The following is a 12,939-nucleotide window of genomic DNA, read 5'->3' as shown; positions in this document are numbered from 1 at the left end:
TTTTGCAATTTGGTCATCCACAGTAAATAACTTTAAAGAATTCATAGAGTCCTAAGAAATCTCTGTATGTAAAGGGCAAAAGGGTGATAACCAACACTGAACAGCTGTGATTGCTGAACACTCCAGCACCAATGCATTAAATACATTCTGTAGTTAGAAATGCAACATGGCTCAGGAACACTAGTTCATCTTTGAATTCCCAGTGCAGTCACTGAAGTCACTGAAGTGGGCATGAAACAATAAATATATGATGGCTAATTTACACCATGGAGCCTTTAAAAAATCTAAAAATGTCACAGATTTAACATTATTGTAAAGCTGGCTATTTTTTTTTTAGGCCATATGTAGCAACCACCTTTTGAATACAGTATGTGACATCAGTGTCTTGGTTTAACCCCCAGTTATATCATAGTTAAGACTTTCTTTTCCATCCATCCATCTTCTTCCGCTTTATCCGGGGCCGGGTCGGGGCAGCAGCCTAAGCAGAGAAGCCCAGACCTCCCTCTCCCCAGCCACCTCCTCCATCTTATCCGGGGGAACACCAAGGCGTTCCCAGGCCAGCCGAGAGATATAATCTCTCCAGCGTGTCCTGGGTCTGCCCCGGGGCCTCCTCCCGGTGGGACACCTCACCCAGGAGGCACCCAGGAGGCATCCTTGTCAGATACCCAAACCACCTCAGCTGGTTCCTTTTGATGTCTGAGCCCCTCCCGGATGGCTGAACTTCTCACCTTATCTCTAAGGGAGAGGCCAGCCACCCTTCGGAGGGAGCTCATTTCCGCTGCTTGTATCCGTGATCTCGCTCTTTCGGTCACTGCCCACAGCTCGTGGCCATGGGTGAGGATAGGGACGTAGATCGACCGGTAAATTGAGAGCTTCGCTTTTATGCTCAGCTCTCTCTTCATCATGAAGCCGCCACATCACTGCGGCCGCAGCACCAATCCGTCTGTCGATCTGCCGAGAAACTTGAACTCCTCCACTTCAAATTCAAATTCAAATTTTATTTGTCACGTACACAGTCATACACAGTACGATATGTAGTGAAATGCTTGGGGCAGGAACTCATCCCCGACCCGGAGTATGCACTCCAACCTTTTCCGGCTGATAACCATGGCCTCAGATTCGGAGGTGCTGATCCTCATTCCCACTGCTTCACACAGCCAAGTGTGGAACCGTTCCAGTGCAAGCTGGAGGCCATCACCTGATGAAGCCAACAGAACCACATCATCTGCGAAAAGCAGAGATGAGATTCTGAGGCCACCGAAGTGAAAGCCCTCCGCCACTTGGCTGCGCCTAGAAATCCTGTCCATAAAAATTATGAACAGAACCTGTGACAAAGGGCAGCCCTGGCCGAGCCCATCACCCACCGGGAACAAGTCCAACTTATTGCCGGCAATGCGAACCAAGCTCTTGCAACGGTTGTATAGGGATTGAATGGCCCGTAGCAATGGGCCAGACACCCCATACTCCTGTAGCACCTCCCACAGGAAACCCCAAGGGACACGGTCGAATGCCTTCTCCAAGTCCACAAAACACATGTAGACTGGTTGGGCAAACTCCCATGCGCCCTCAAGTATCCTGGAGAGGATAAAGAGCTGGTCCAGTGTTCCGTGACCAGGACAAAAACCACATTGTTCCTCCTGTATCCGAGGTTCAACTAGTGGACAAATTTTCCTTTCCTTTCCAGCACCCTGGCATAGACTTTTCCGTGAATCATTACCTTATCGTGGTGGAGGGGTTTGTTGTCCGGGGGCTTTTGCCCCCTGGTAAATTGGTCCGGGGTGAGGGACCAGACAAAGAGCGATTCAGAAGACCCTTATGAGGAAAACATTGAGGGAACAGTTTACTATGCCCGGGATAGGGTTACCGGGGCCCTGCACCAAGCGTCTGGTGGCTGGGCCTTAGCCCATGGGGCCCGGCCGGGAACGGCCGGGCACAGCCCGAAAAGGGGACATGCTGAAGTCAAAGTAAACTTTATTGTCATCTCCGCTACATACAGTCCAGTATATAGAGAGACGAGACGACGAGGCTCCAGTTACAGCAGTGCAAGTAAACAAACAATAAATATAAGAAGAGTAAGAAAATAAATATACACTTTAGGACCAGGGATAAAGGGATCAATAACAATTTAAAATTTATAATTTACAGTTTGATGATTTAAAGTCTCACACACAAGCCGTCGAAAGGGGAGGGGGGCCGGCTGCTTCCAAATAGAGCACATTTCATTCATAATGATGTAAATCCAAGTCCATTATGTATTCATGATTTGAATCCTGGGTTGTGTGAAATCCCAGAAATAAACCCTAGACAAAGTGAATCTTTGAACTATGGTGTAGGTCTATTAGGTTATGTTGTGGTGATCCTCGGGTTGGGGGATTTGTGTTCATACTGGAGTGCAAGATTAAAACCAATGTAAGATGGACAAGAAAAGTTCAAAGCCATCAGGTCCTCAGTTTAGAAAAAATAGAAAAGAAGAGGAAGAGAAACGAGCAAAAGATACAGGTAAGCAGATGGCAGGTCATCCTGAAACAATCAGAGTCAGAATCAGAATACTTTATTCCCTAAGGAAATTATGTGCGTTACAGTTGCTCCAAGAAGAAATGGTAAAAGTAGTAACAGTAACAGACTAAACTCCAAACAATACATTATGTTACAGATTTTAATATTAATTATCCGTTTGCATACAATGCATACTCTCTCTCCATACAGTGGGGCAAAAAAGTATTTAGTCAGCCACCGATTGTGCAAGTTCCCCCACCTAAAATGATGACAGAGGTCAGTAATTTGCACCAGAGGTACACTTCAACTGTGAGAGACAGAATGTGAAAAAAAAATCCATGAATCCACATGGTAGGATTTGTAAAGAATTTATTCGTAAATTAGGGTGGAAAATAAGTATTTGGTCAATAACAAAAATACAACTCAGTACTTTGTAACATAACCTTTGTTGGCAATAACAGAGGTAAAACGTTTACTATAGGTCTTTGCCAGGTTTGCACACACAGTAGCTGGTATTTTGGCCCATTCCTCCATGCAGATCTTCTCGAGAGCAGTGATGTTTTGGGGCTGTCGCCGAGCAACACGGACTTTCAACTCCCGCCACAGATTTTCTATGGGGTTGAGGTCTGGAGACTGGCTAGGCCACTCCAGGACTTTCAAATGCTTCTTACGGAGCCACTCCTTTGTTGCCCGGGCGGTGTGTTTTGGATCATTGTCATGTTGGAAGACCCAGCCTCGTTTCATCTTCAAAGTTCTCACTGATGGAAGGAGGTTTTGGCTCAAAATCTCATGATACATGGCCCCATTCATTCTGTCCTTAACACAGATCAGTCGTCCTGTCCCCTTGGCAGAAAAACAGCCCCATAGCATGATGTTTCCACCCCCATGCTTCACAGTAGGTATGGTGTTCTTGGGATGCAACTCAGTATTCTTCTTCCTCCAAACACGACGAGTTGAGTTTATACCAAAAAGTTCTACTTTGGTTTTATCTGACCACATGACATTCTCCCAATCCTCTGCTGTATCATCCATGTGCTCTCTGGCAAACTTCAGACGGCCCTGGACATGCACTGGCTTCAGCAGCGGAACACGTCTGGCACTGCGGGATTTGATTCCCTGCCGTTGTAGTGTGTTACTGATGGTGACCTTTGTTACTTTGGTCCCAGCTCTCTGCAGGTCATTCACCAGGTCCCCCCGTGTGGTTCTGGGATCTTTGCTCACCGTTCTCATGATCATTTTGACCCCACGGGATGAGATCTTGCGTGGAGCCCCAGATCGTGGGAGATTATCAGTGGTCTTGTATGTCTTCCATTTTCTGATGATTGCTCCCACAGTTGATTTTTTCACACCAAGCTGCTTGCCTATTGTAGATTCACTCTTCCCAGTCTGGTGCAGGTCTACAATACTTTTCCTGGTGTCCTTCGAAAGCTCTTTGGTCTTGGCCATGGCGGAGTTTGGAGTCTGACTGTTTGAGGCTGTGGACAGGTGTCTTTTATACAGATGATGAGTTCAAACAGGTGCCATTCATACAGGTAACGAGTGGGGGACAGAAAAGCGTCTCACAGAAGACGTTACAGGTCTGTGAGAGCCAGAGATTTTCCATGTTTGAGGTGACCAAATACTTATTTTCCACCCTAATTTACGAATAAATTCTTTACAAATCCTACCATGTGGATTCATGGATTTTTTTTCACATTCTGTCTCTCACAGTTGAAGTGTACCTCTGGTGCAAATTACTGACCTCTGTCATCATTTTAAGTGGGGGAACTTGCACAATCGGTGGCTGACTAAATACTTTTTTGCCCCACTGTGTGTGTGTGTGTGTGTTTGTGTTTCTCTGGCGAAATTCAGTATGGTTCCGACAACATTTTTATGTTAGTGCGCCAAAACAGGCTAGGACCACTGCTTTAATGTGCCGATTTGTGTTTACCTGCAGAGATGCTGATGGATGGTAGGATTCCCTTTCATGCTTTGGGAAGAAATGTCAGTATTTTTGTGCTGTGATGTGCAGGTAGCAACCTGTTGCAAGTTTTAAACTATATGCAGCATATTGTAAACTGTTTGGGTGTGATTCTGAAAAGAAATACTTAACCCCAAGATCACTGGGGGTTCCATAAAGTAGTGCTGATCGCATCTTGTGAACACCCGCTCTGCCAGCTGATTGCATCGCTTAGTCTACAAACCTGAAAATTACCGCTAACAAATGGATTTTCCAGTTGTAGTGCAGCTAGCCAAACAATGGGGAACCATTGGAAACGGCAAAAGTAAAGAGTAAATCTTTGGTTTTATAGCATTAAACTCATTATTATAGCCAGGGGCAGCAAAAAAGTCACCCCCTTGGCTTTTCAGTTTTAGAGTCTTTGTTTTCCATTTTGTTATTGGTCCTGTTTATTAGCAGTGATGTCACAATGTGCACTGGTACAAGATATCACAACACATGCTCTTAGAATTTTAACCATAAGCACTTATTTCTTAAATTCAGCTTCACAATGTTAAATCTATGACAGGTTTTAGAGTAGGGCTCCATTGTGTAATATATAAGTAATATTTTCCACATGTGGTATTTCATGTACACTTTAAGATGCATGTTGTACAATCATTCCAGCCTTGAAAAACATTCAGTCAAAGAAATGATTAAAAGCTAATAATTACCATGACATTCATGCACACATGCTGAGTGTATCCAAACCTCTGGCCACAATGTACTATTAAGTAACATTAGATGCTATCCAGGTTAGAGGCTCTTATTTCAGCAAGACCATGCTAAAACAAATTCAACATATATTCCAACAGAACAGCTCTGCAGTTAGGGCTCAGGTGCTCAACTGACCAGCCTGCAGATTAGTTCTGTTACCTACTGAAAACATGCAGCATATTATGACACAAAAATTTAACAAAATGTAACAAATTTTATAACTGCATTGTTAATTTAGACATTTTTGTAGACATTTGGCATTGCACAAGTCGAAACTAATCATCGCATGTAAAACTCTCCTACTTGTAGGTGCCAGTTTTTTCCTTGTCTGAATGTTTCTTAGTGCAGACTAATATTTAGCATTTTGTGTTCATCCTGTCTTATCTTGCAAACAGTCTGCTGTACTGATTAATGAGTTATATCAGTCAGCTCATTAATCACAATAATCTGCTCATGGCTACTGCAGCCACGCAGTGCACACTGCTCCCTTCTTCCATGGCCACACATCAATTGATGGTTCAGGCATCACCACTGTTTTCCCACAAGTTCTTCAGCTAAAGTGGTTCTCAGCAAACTAAAAAAGGTTTTGAGCTTCAATCTGTTTTTGGAGGCTATGACACCTGTTTTTCTGATCATTCCTGTCCTGCTTTTAAACGACCTGTTAAATAAAAATCATTAGCATCTGAGGTACATGTGGAGCCTCCAGACTATTGTTTGAAATTCCATTATTTCAACACACACTCATTTAAAATTTTTAATATCAGAATCAAAATTGAAACATGGTGTACCATGAACTGTGATGGAAGGAGCCCAAGGACATTTTAAAGTGTTGATTATCACATTTTTATATCAGAATATCTCTTCATTTGAACACGCTTCCCCGGAGAGACCTCCTCTTCACACAGCCCAACTTTTTATTATCCGAGGAGAGAGAACGCCGAGCAGGACGAGGTGGGAGGAGAAGGAGGAGGAGAAGGACAGACTGACATGTGCTTTAATAAAACAACTCATAAACACGAGAAGAAAAAAGAAAGAACTTGCTTCGCTAAACTGAATCTCTCACGCCCACATCCACAAACCCACAGGCAAACACAAACTCTGTATGTGTGTGTATGTGTGTCTGTGTCCCTAAAAATAAGGACATTTTAGTCATTTTCTTTTAGCTGACTTTGATTTCAGCTCTACCCAGCAGTGCAAGAACATTTCTGTTTCTTTATTGCCACAGCTGGTAAAGATTTTTGATCCACAATGTATAGGCTTTAGACTTTATGGATGTAATTATAACGTCATTTATGTTTAAATCAAATGAACGCAGAGTTCCAGCTTTACAACATTAAACATTCAGAGACTGATTTAGTCCCTGAATCAACATAATAGCTCACCTGCTCAAGTATCTTCTATGACAGTTTTCATTTCAGTAGCAGAAAACAAATTAGTACTAATTTGACCAAACCTGACTTTCATGTATCAGGTACGTGTGTGCATAAGTAGAAAAACCAATGAGGCATAACATTATGACTGCCTGCCTAATATTGTGCTGGTCCCCCTTTTGCTGTCAAAACAGTCCTGACCCTCCAAGCCATGGACTGCCCTATACCCCTCTTGTCTATGAGAACAACTGCAAATTTCAGTCACGCTTGAAGGTGTTGGGGATTCTTTCTTGGTCAGCACTCTTTCATGGACCCACTCAGTCCATGTAAAACTCGCTTCACTGTGGGCAGTGACACAGATTCCAGTTTCTAGTACATGACAGGATAGGGCCTTGGTGGTTCCTGGGTTGTTCTTGAACATCCTAACCAGGTTCTTCTAATCTGACAGTGACAGTCTGGGTCTTCTTTCAGGTCTCAGTAAAGCAATGACACATCCAATTAACTTGTACTTATGTACAGTTGATCAAACTGATGATCTTGGAATCTGCAGTTGTTGTGAAATGGCTCCAAGAGACCTTCCCAACTTGTGTAAATCTTCAATTCTCCTTAGATCTTGACTGAATTCCTTGAACTTTTCCACTGTTCTGAGTATTGGTCAGTGTGTCAAAATAACCTGCTGACAAAGAGACACTACCAGTTGTAGTCAGGCATCGTCATTAACAACAAGGTAATAAGCCATACCACTGTCATATTACGCATTCAAAAGCATTTTGAAGCATTTGACTTTAAAAGGTTTAAGTGAGTGTATGTATATATTTGGTTTGATTACCACTCCTGTGGTAATAGGAGTGGAAAAAACCCAAATTCAAAGATGAGGAGGTGCGGTCAGTACTTCTGTCTTTGTTTTGCATGCTTTTCTCACCCTTTTACCCACATAGCTAACACATAATGCAGATTCAGTGTCAAAGCCTGCCAATTTCTGGACTCCTTAGTCCAGACTGTTTTGATCAGTGCTAGTCTCACTTTGGTGGACTGAGTTCATCTTCAGCCACTAATACTAAAGGAACAGTTGGTGTGTCACTGCAAGTACATTTACACGTGAAAACAGCCACTGATAAAATCTGGTTATTTTAATATTGTTACTTTTAAAGTTCCTATTGATGACAAATTGTTGACCAAACAACCAAGCTGCCTCCTTCACCATCATCGGCCTCTGTTTAGTAAAAAATGCAGCTCCTGATTTAAATGGCCTTCAGTCTCTTTAGATTCCTGCTGGGTTTTCACTTCACTGTCCGGAGGCATACTGAGTCTCTTTCTTTCTTGCCTGCCGAGCCCCTGCTGTGACTTACCACCGATTACATTAATCCAACCATCATTACTCCCTATTTACCCACAATTCATAGCATTACTGCATCCCCGTGCCTTTTCAGCACTGTCCACGTGAATACCGCCCTGCAGAATCCAACAGGCCCCCATGCTGACTGACAAAGCGTAACAATGTCTCACGCTCACAGACACAATGTGCTGTAATTTTCGATATACAAAGAATGAAAGAAAAGTTCAATCAGATGACAAACAACTCAAAAAGCAGGAAAACCATTAAGCAAAATCTTAATACTGAAATAATATAAACTTTGTATATGTAAATGCTGATGTCATACTCTCATAGAAGAGAGAGAGAGGTTGACATGGTGACTCTTTGTTCAGTATCTCAGTGTGCTGCTTGGAGATGCAGAGATAATTGGATCATGAATAAAAGGGAATCAAAACAATGAATCAGGTGAGAATTTAGAGCAGACACGCATACAAACAGGTCAAAAAGTGGTGGAAAAATGAGGGCTGGGTGCTCGTATAAATGATTTGGTTTAACGAACATACTTGTGTGCTGTAGTGAGCCACTTTCAATTTAAATGGTGGCACGCTGGTGACACCACCTTTAGACTGAGATTTATTCTACACCCTGATAAATAAGAAAATGTTTTTTTTATAGCATGTACATTGTATAAAGTTTCTATTAACCCTAACTATGATCTTTTCTTTGTTATTTCTTTCAATTTCTTCCCTGAACCTTTACCAACTGACCCAGTGGCCATAGATACTGTAATTACTTTTGAAGTGACTTACTCCAACATTTTAGAAATGTTTACATGGACATTTCCAATGCTAGGAACTGTAGCTATCACTATATCATGGCTTCATCGCTTTATTGTTGTCCTATAAAAGGTTACAATATATCATCATATCTATAGAAAATACAAATAAGACAAATAAGTTTCACCATTACAAATGCTTCTTATAAAATGTACAAAACAGTAGTACAGTTTTACAAATAGCCAATAGTGTACGGTTAGTAGTACAGGAAAACAGTGTTGTTGTCTAATTTGTGTTGTACAGTTATTTCATTTTTAACCTTAATTTATATTTTATTCCTTCCTAGTTAAATTTACCCTTTTTAATTTTTCAGTCAATATCAGGCGATGTCATTGAATCAACGTTGAAGTGTGACGTTGACCTAACGTCACTCTTGCACCCTTTTTTAACATTGAAACAACGTCAGGTTTTGATGTTGAATCAATGTTGAAACCTGACGTTGATTCAACGTTGTATTTTCTAATACTGTTGACATTGAAACAATGTCAGATTCTGATATTGAAACACTGTTGAGCTATGGTGTTGATTTTCCACCTCTTTCGCACAGTTGCTTTTTATTAAAACAGTTAAATCATGACTGGAAATCTACCTTTCTTTATAGGTATTTTAACCAATACTAAACTACTGCATGTTTCCATCAATACTTAAACCACCTAAACACATAATTGTACTTATTCCTCAAATTGGAAACCCTTTATAAAAACAAACACAAAACAAATGTCTCACAATGTATCATGTCAATATTAATATCCTAAAATAAGAAAGCATTGCATGTGATGTAACAGAGAAAAAAAAGGTCAATAGGCATGTTTCGTTTGCTAAATACTTTATTAAAAGACAGTTTCCTATTTACATTTATATGTTTCACAGAAGTTTGTAATTTTTTACTCTGGGATGGGGATGCATGATGTGTGTCCTGCACCACCCAAACGATCTGGGGCGTATCGGAGCCATTTCTGCACTGCTTGTGCAAAGACTAACTCAGACATAGAGTTTGCCCCTAACTGCTGCAGGCCATCTAGGACAAAAATACACACACACACACACACACACACAAACAAAAAAAGTGAATTAGAGCACATGAATAAGCTCTTGTTAACTGTCTTCAGCGGGGAGAAAGTATGTAAACTCCTAGGCTGATAAACATGAAAGTCAAGAGGCGTAAATCTGCAAACTGCCGCATTTGATTCCCAAAGAGCTATGAGCGGAAAAAGTGATAAGTCTTAGCATGGTGTGCCATGTATCCTTTAAAACAAAATAAACATGGGGTCCTCGGGCTGTACAAACTACAGCCCGAGGACTAAACAAGCCAAAGACCAAAGACTCCATCTCCAGATTAACCGGACATGAAAGTCTTGTTATTAAGAAAGACAAAGTAATATAGCAAAAAAACAGTAAAACTTACCAAATATGTATTTGCAGAGCGCTGTAGCTTTAAATGCTCTTTTTTGCTTTGTCTGGTCCTTGGTTTTTTTCCCTGCCCAAGTACCGAGGCCAGCTCGTTTGTAATGGCATTTACACATTTAAATCCCATCTGACAGCTATTACACTTTATAGTTACAAAGTGTACATAACCTTTATAATAATAATAATAATGGATTGGATTTATATAGCGCTTTTCAAGGCACCCAAAGCGCTTTACAATGCCACTATTCATTCTCTCTCACATTCACACACTGGTGGAGGCAGCTACAGTTGTAGCCACAGCTGCCCTGGGGCAGACTGACAGAAGCGAGGCTGCCATATCGCGCCATCGGCCCCTCGGCCTTATTTGCCTCTTGTGATTGAAGAGCTGCCTCTGCATTGTTTAGCTCCTCAATGTTGTGCAAGGGCAAATCCAGAGGCAGTACCCCAGCATCTACCGATTCATTGCAGCCGGTATTGCGGATGGCTCTGACCTCCTCACGGAGTTCGTTAACAGCTCTCGTCAGGTCTGACAGAAAAAGATAATTTTTTTTAAGTATTTAAGAATACAGACAACTTGTCAAAAGTTTCCTTGTGTCACACACAGATATGTACAAAGACACTAGACAGTATTTTATTACCTGGTATTTTCACTCGAGGGGCCTGGGGAAACCGTTTTTTGGTGGGCTGTTCATCCTCTGAGTCACTATATGTGTACAGGGGATTTGGTCTAAAGAAAAAAAGTTGAAAATGGTCATAAGTAATTACAAATGTGCTTTTGGAATATTATTTCCTAAAGTTACAGTTTGATTTATAACAACACACACAGGAAACGGAGATGTGCAAGAAGGTACAGTATACAAGGAATTCTTGAAGTGCACAAGTGTACACGGCTTTGCATTTATAAAAAAGTTTACAAGCTTCCACTTTTTGGACTATATTATGTGGTGATATTGCAGTATGCAAGCACCACAGATATGTATAAAAGACAAGATCATAAATTCTTAGCAATCAAAGATATGTTTATGAAATAAAAAAAAGTTTTACTTGTGCTTTCTTTTATGACTGGTCTGAGTTTCAGCTTCGGACTGAAGGTCAGACGTATCACAGTGTTCACTTAGATATTTCTGAAGACTGCGTTCTGCTTCGTGAAATGTGTCTGGAAGTACAAACACAATGTATGGCCAGACATAAATTAGGACACGAAAAACTTGTTATTGTTACATTTATACAACACCAATCCAGATGATACCCACCATGGCTTATTAGAAGTCGGACTGGTGCATAGGTGAGCCATGTTGCACCAGGATGAACTCTCCTCTTTACTGCGGCGTGGATCCTGAATGTGTCTCATGGAGGATATGGAGGCCATGACAATTTCTCCCCATTTATCCATGAACTAAGGACTATTTCTGTACCACCAGTGTTAAACTGCACAATGCACCAGTCTTTCATTTTTATCTTTTTTTTAAATTTGGAGTCCTTTTTTGCCCTGTCTAGGATAAACAGGAAACAGATAATTACAATATATTTCATAGTCACTACAAAACTTGATCTATTGATTGAACTAAATAATAAATAATAGCTTAAAATGTATATAGGCAACAATTACAAGCAAACCCGATAAAACATACTCTTTTTTCTTTTTTTTTTTTTACATACAACTGCGTGTGTATATGTAAGCATTTAAACACTGAAGATAATAAAATTAACTGTATTTTGTCTAAGTCTGCCATTGTAGGAATTCATGGCACCGAGACAAAAACTTGGCGCACAGTGTGGCGTCAAAATAGGCGCACACCTTTGACGCTGCGTTTTCTCTGTCTTCCTCGTCCACACGTAAATACTAAAACGGAGTTTTCGAAAATATCCGCCCTGGCAGGCGTCTTTAATAATCTCACTTTTCAGTTAACAAAAACGCAGTTTACCTGTGGACAAAAGGTGCAAACGCAAGGTAGGTGAGCGTGCAACGTAAAGTTAGGTGAGCGTGCAACGTAAAGTTTGAATTGAGTGCAAATCGAAGCGGGTGCTCCAATCATTAAAAGTAACAAAGTCATTGAACACATTTATACAGTTACCTTTACGTTTATCAATCATATTTACAATTTTTTGTAGTACTATGCTAAAAAGCAACTACAGAGCGAAAGTCTGGGTCAAGCGTCGAGGCGACGGCAAGAACAAAGGAACCCTCGAAGCGTTAAAGCTAGCTTTGTAAGGGAATATAACGGAAAAGTATGAAACAAAAATGTTTTCTTTGTTGATAGACTTTGTTCGCAGTGCAATTTATTTGTTGCCGGATTGTAGATTAAAGCTTTGTAGTCCGGGAAATACGGTACTTGGATCATCTGTCATGGTGGAAAAACAAAGATATAAAGAGAAAGTATGGATTTGGGGGAATTCTGATCCATATTCTACCTCAGCAGCTTTATTTAAATCTCTGAATGTGGTGAAGAACAAGAAATTGTTCATCCTTAAAGGTTAGTGCTACATAGCTAGCGCAAACTAATTACAAACATGTAAATCTTAAATTTTTCTGACTTGGACTTTGACAGTGTAGAGCCAGAAAAGTTCCTGTAGTATTAGTTTGTCACATTAATGTCTCACCATAACAGTGAAGCTGAGTATTTTTCCAGTGTCAGGTAAATAATTCCTACAATTTAAATGAGCCACTGTTGACAGCCTGGGTTGCATTAGTATCGAATAAATGCTGATTAATGCGTCCAAGTTAAACTCGAAGACGTTGAAAAGATGGATGCAGGGCAAAAAACTCCACCAGGTGTCCCAGTATTCTGACCACAAGTGAAAACTATCAATAGACTGTTT

General features: G+C 40.9%; 1 long non-coding RNA gene across 1 annotated transcript; it reads right to left on the bottom strand.

Moving 5' to 3' along the window:
- Nucleotides 1-10,812: 10,812 nt before the first annotated feature.
- On the bottom strand, nucleotides 10,813-11,464 carry LOC146556333 (uncharacterized). Its single transcript, XR_014889003.1, has 3 exons — nucleotides 11,373-11,464; nucleotides 11,164-11,275; nucleotides 10,813-10,846 (listed from the first exon to the last, which is right to left on the bottom strand). It is a non-coding gene; the product is annotated as an uncharacterized LOC146556333 (long non-coding RNA).
- Nucleotides 11,465-12,939: the final 1,475 nt, after the last annotated feature.

This window comes from Mchenga conophoros, linkage group LG16 (genome assembly GCF_057382185.1).
Source record: "Mchenga conophoros isolate Kocher_MC1m ecotype Shallow Benthic linkage group LG16, M_conophoros_male_GT1.1, whole genome shotgun sequence".
In the NCBI taxonomy this organism is placed as follows: domain Eukaryota; kingdom Metazoa; phylum Chordata; class Actinopteri; order Cichliformes; family Cichlidae; genus Mchenga; species Mchenga conophoros.
The sequence above is the reverse complement of the archived record's forward strand: the minus strand, read 5'-3'. Positions and strand labels throughout refer to the sequence as shown.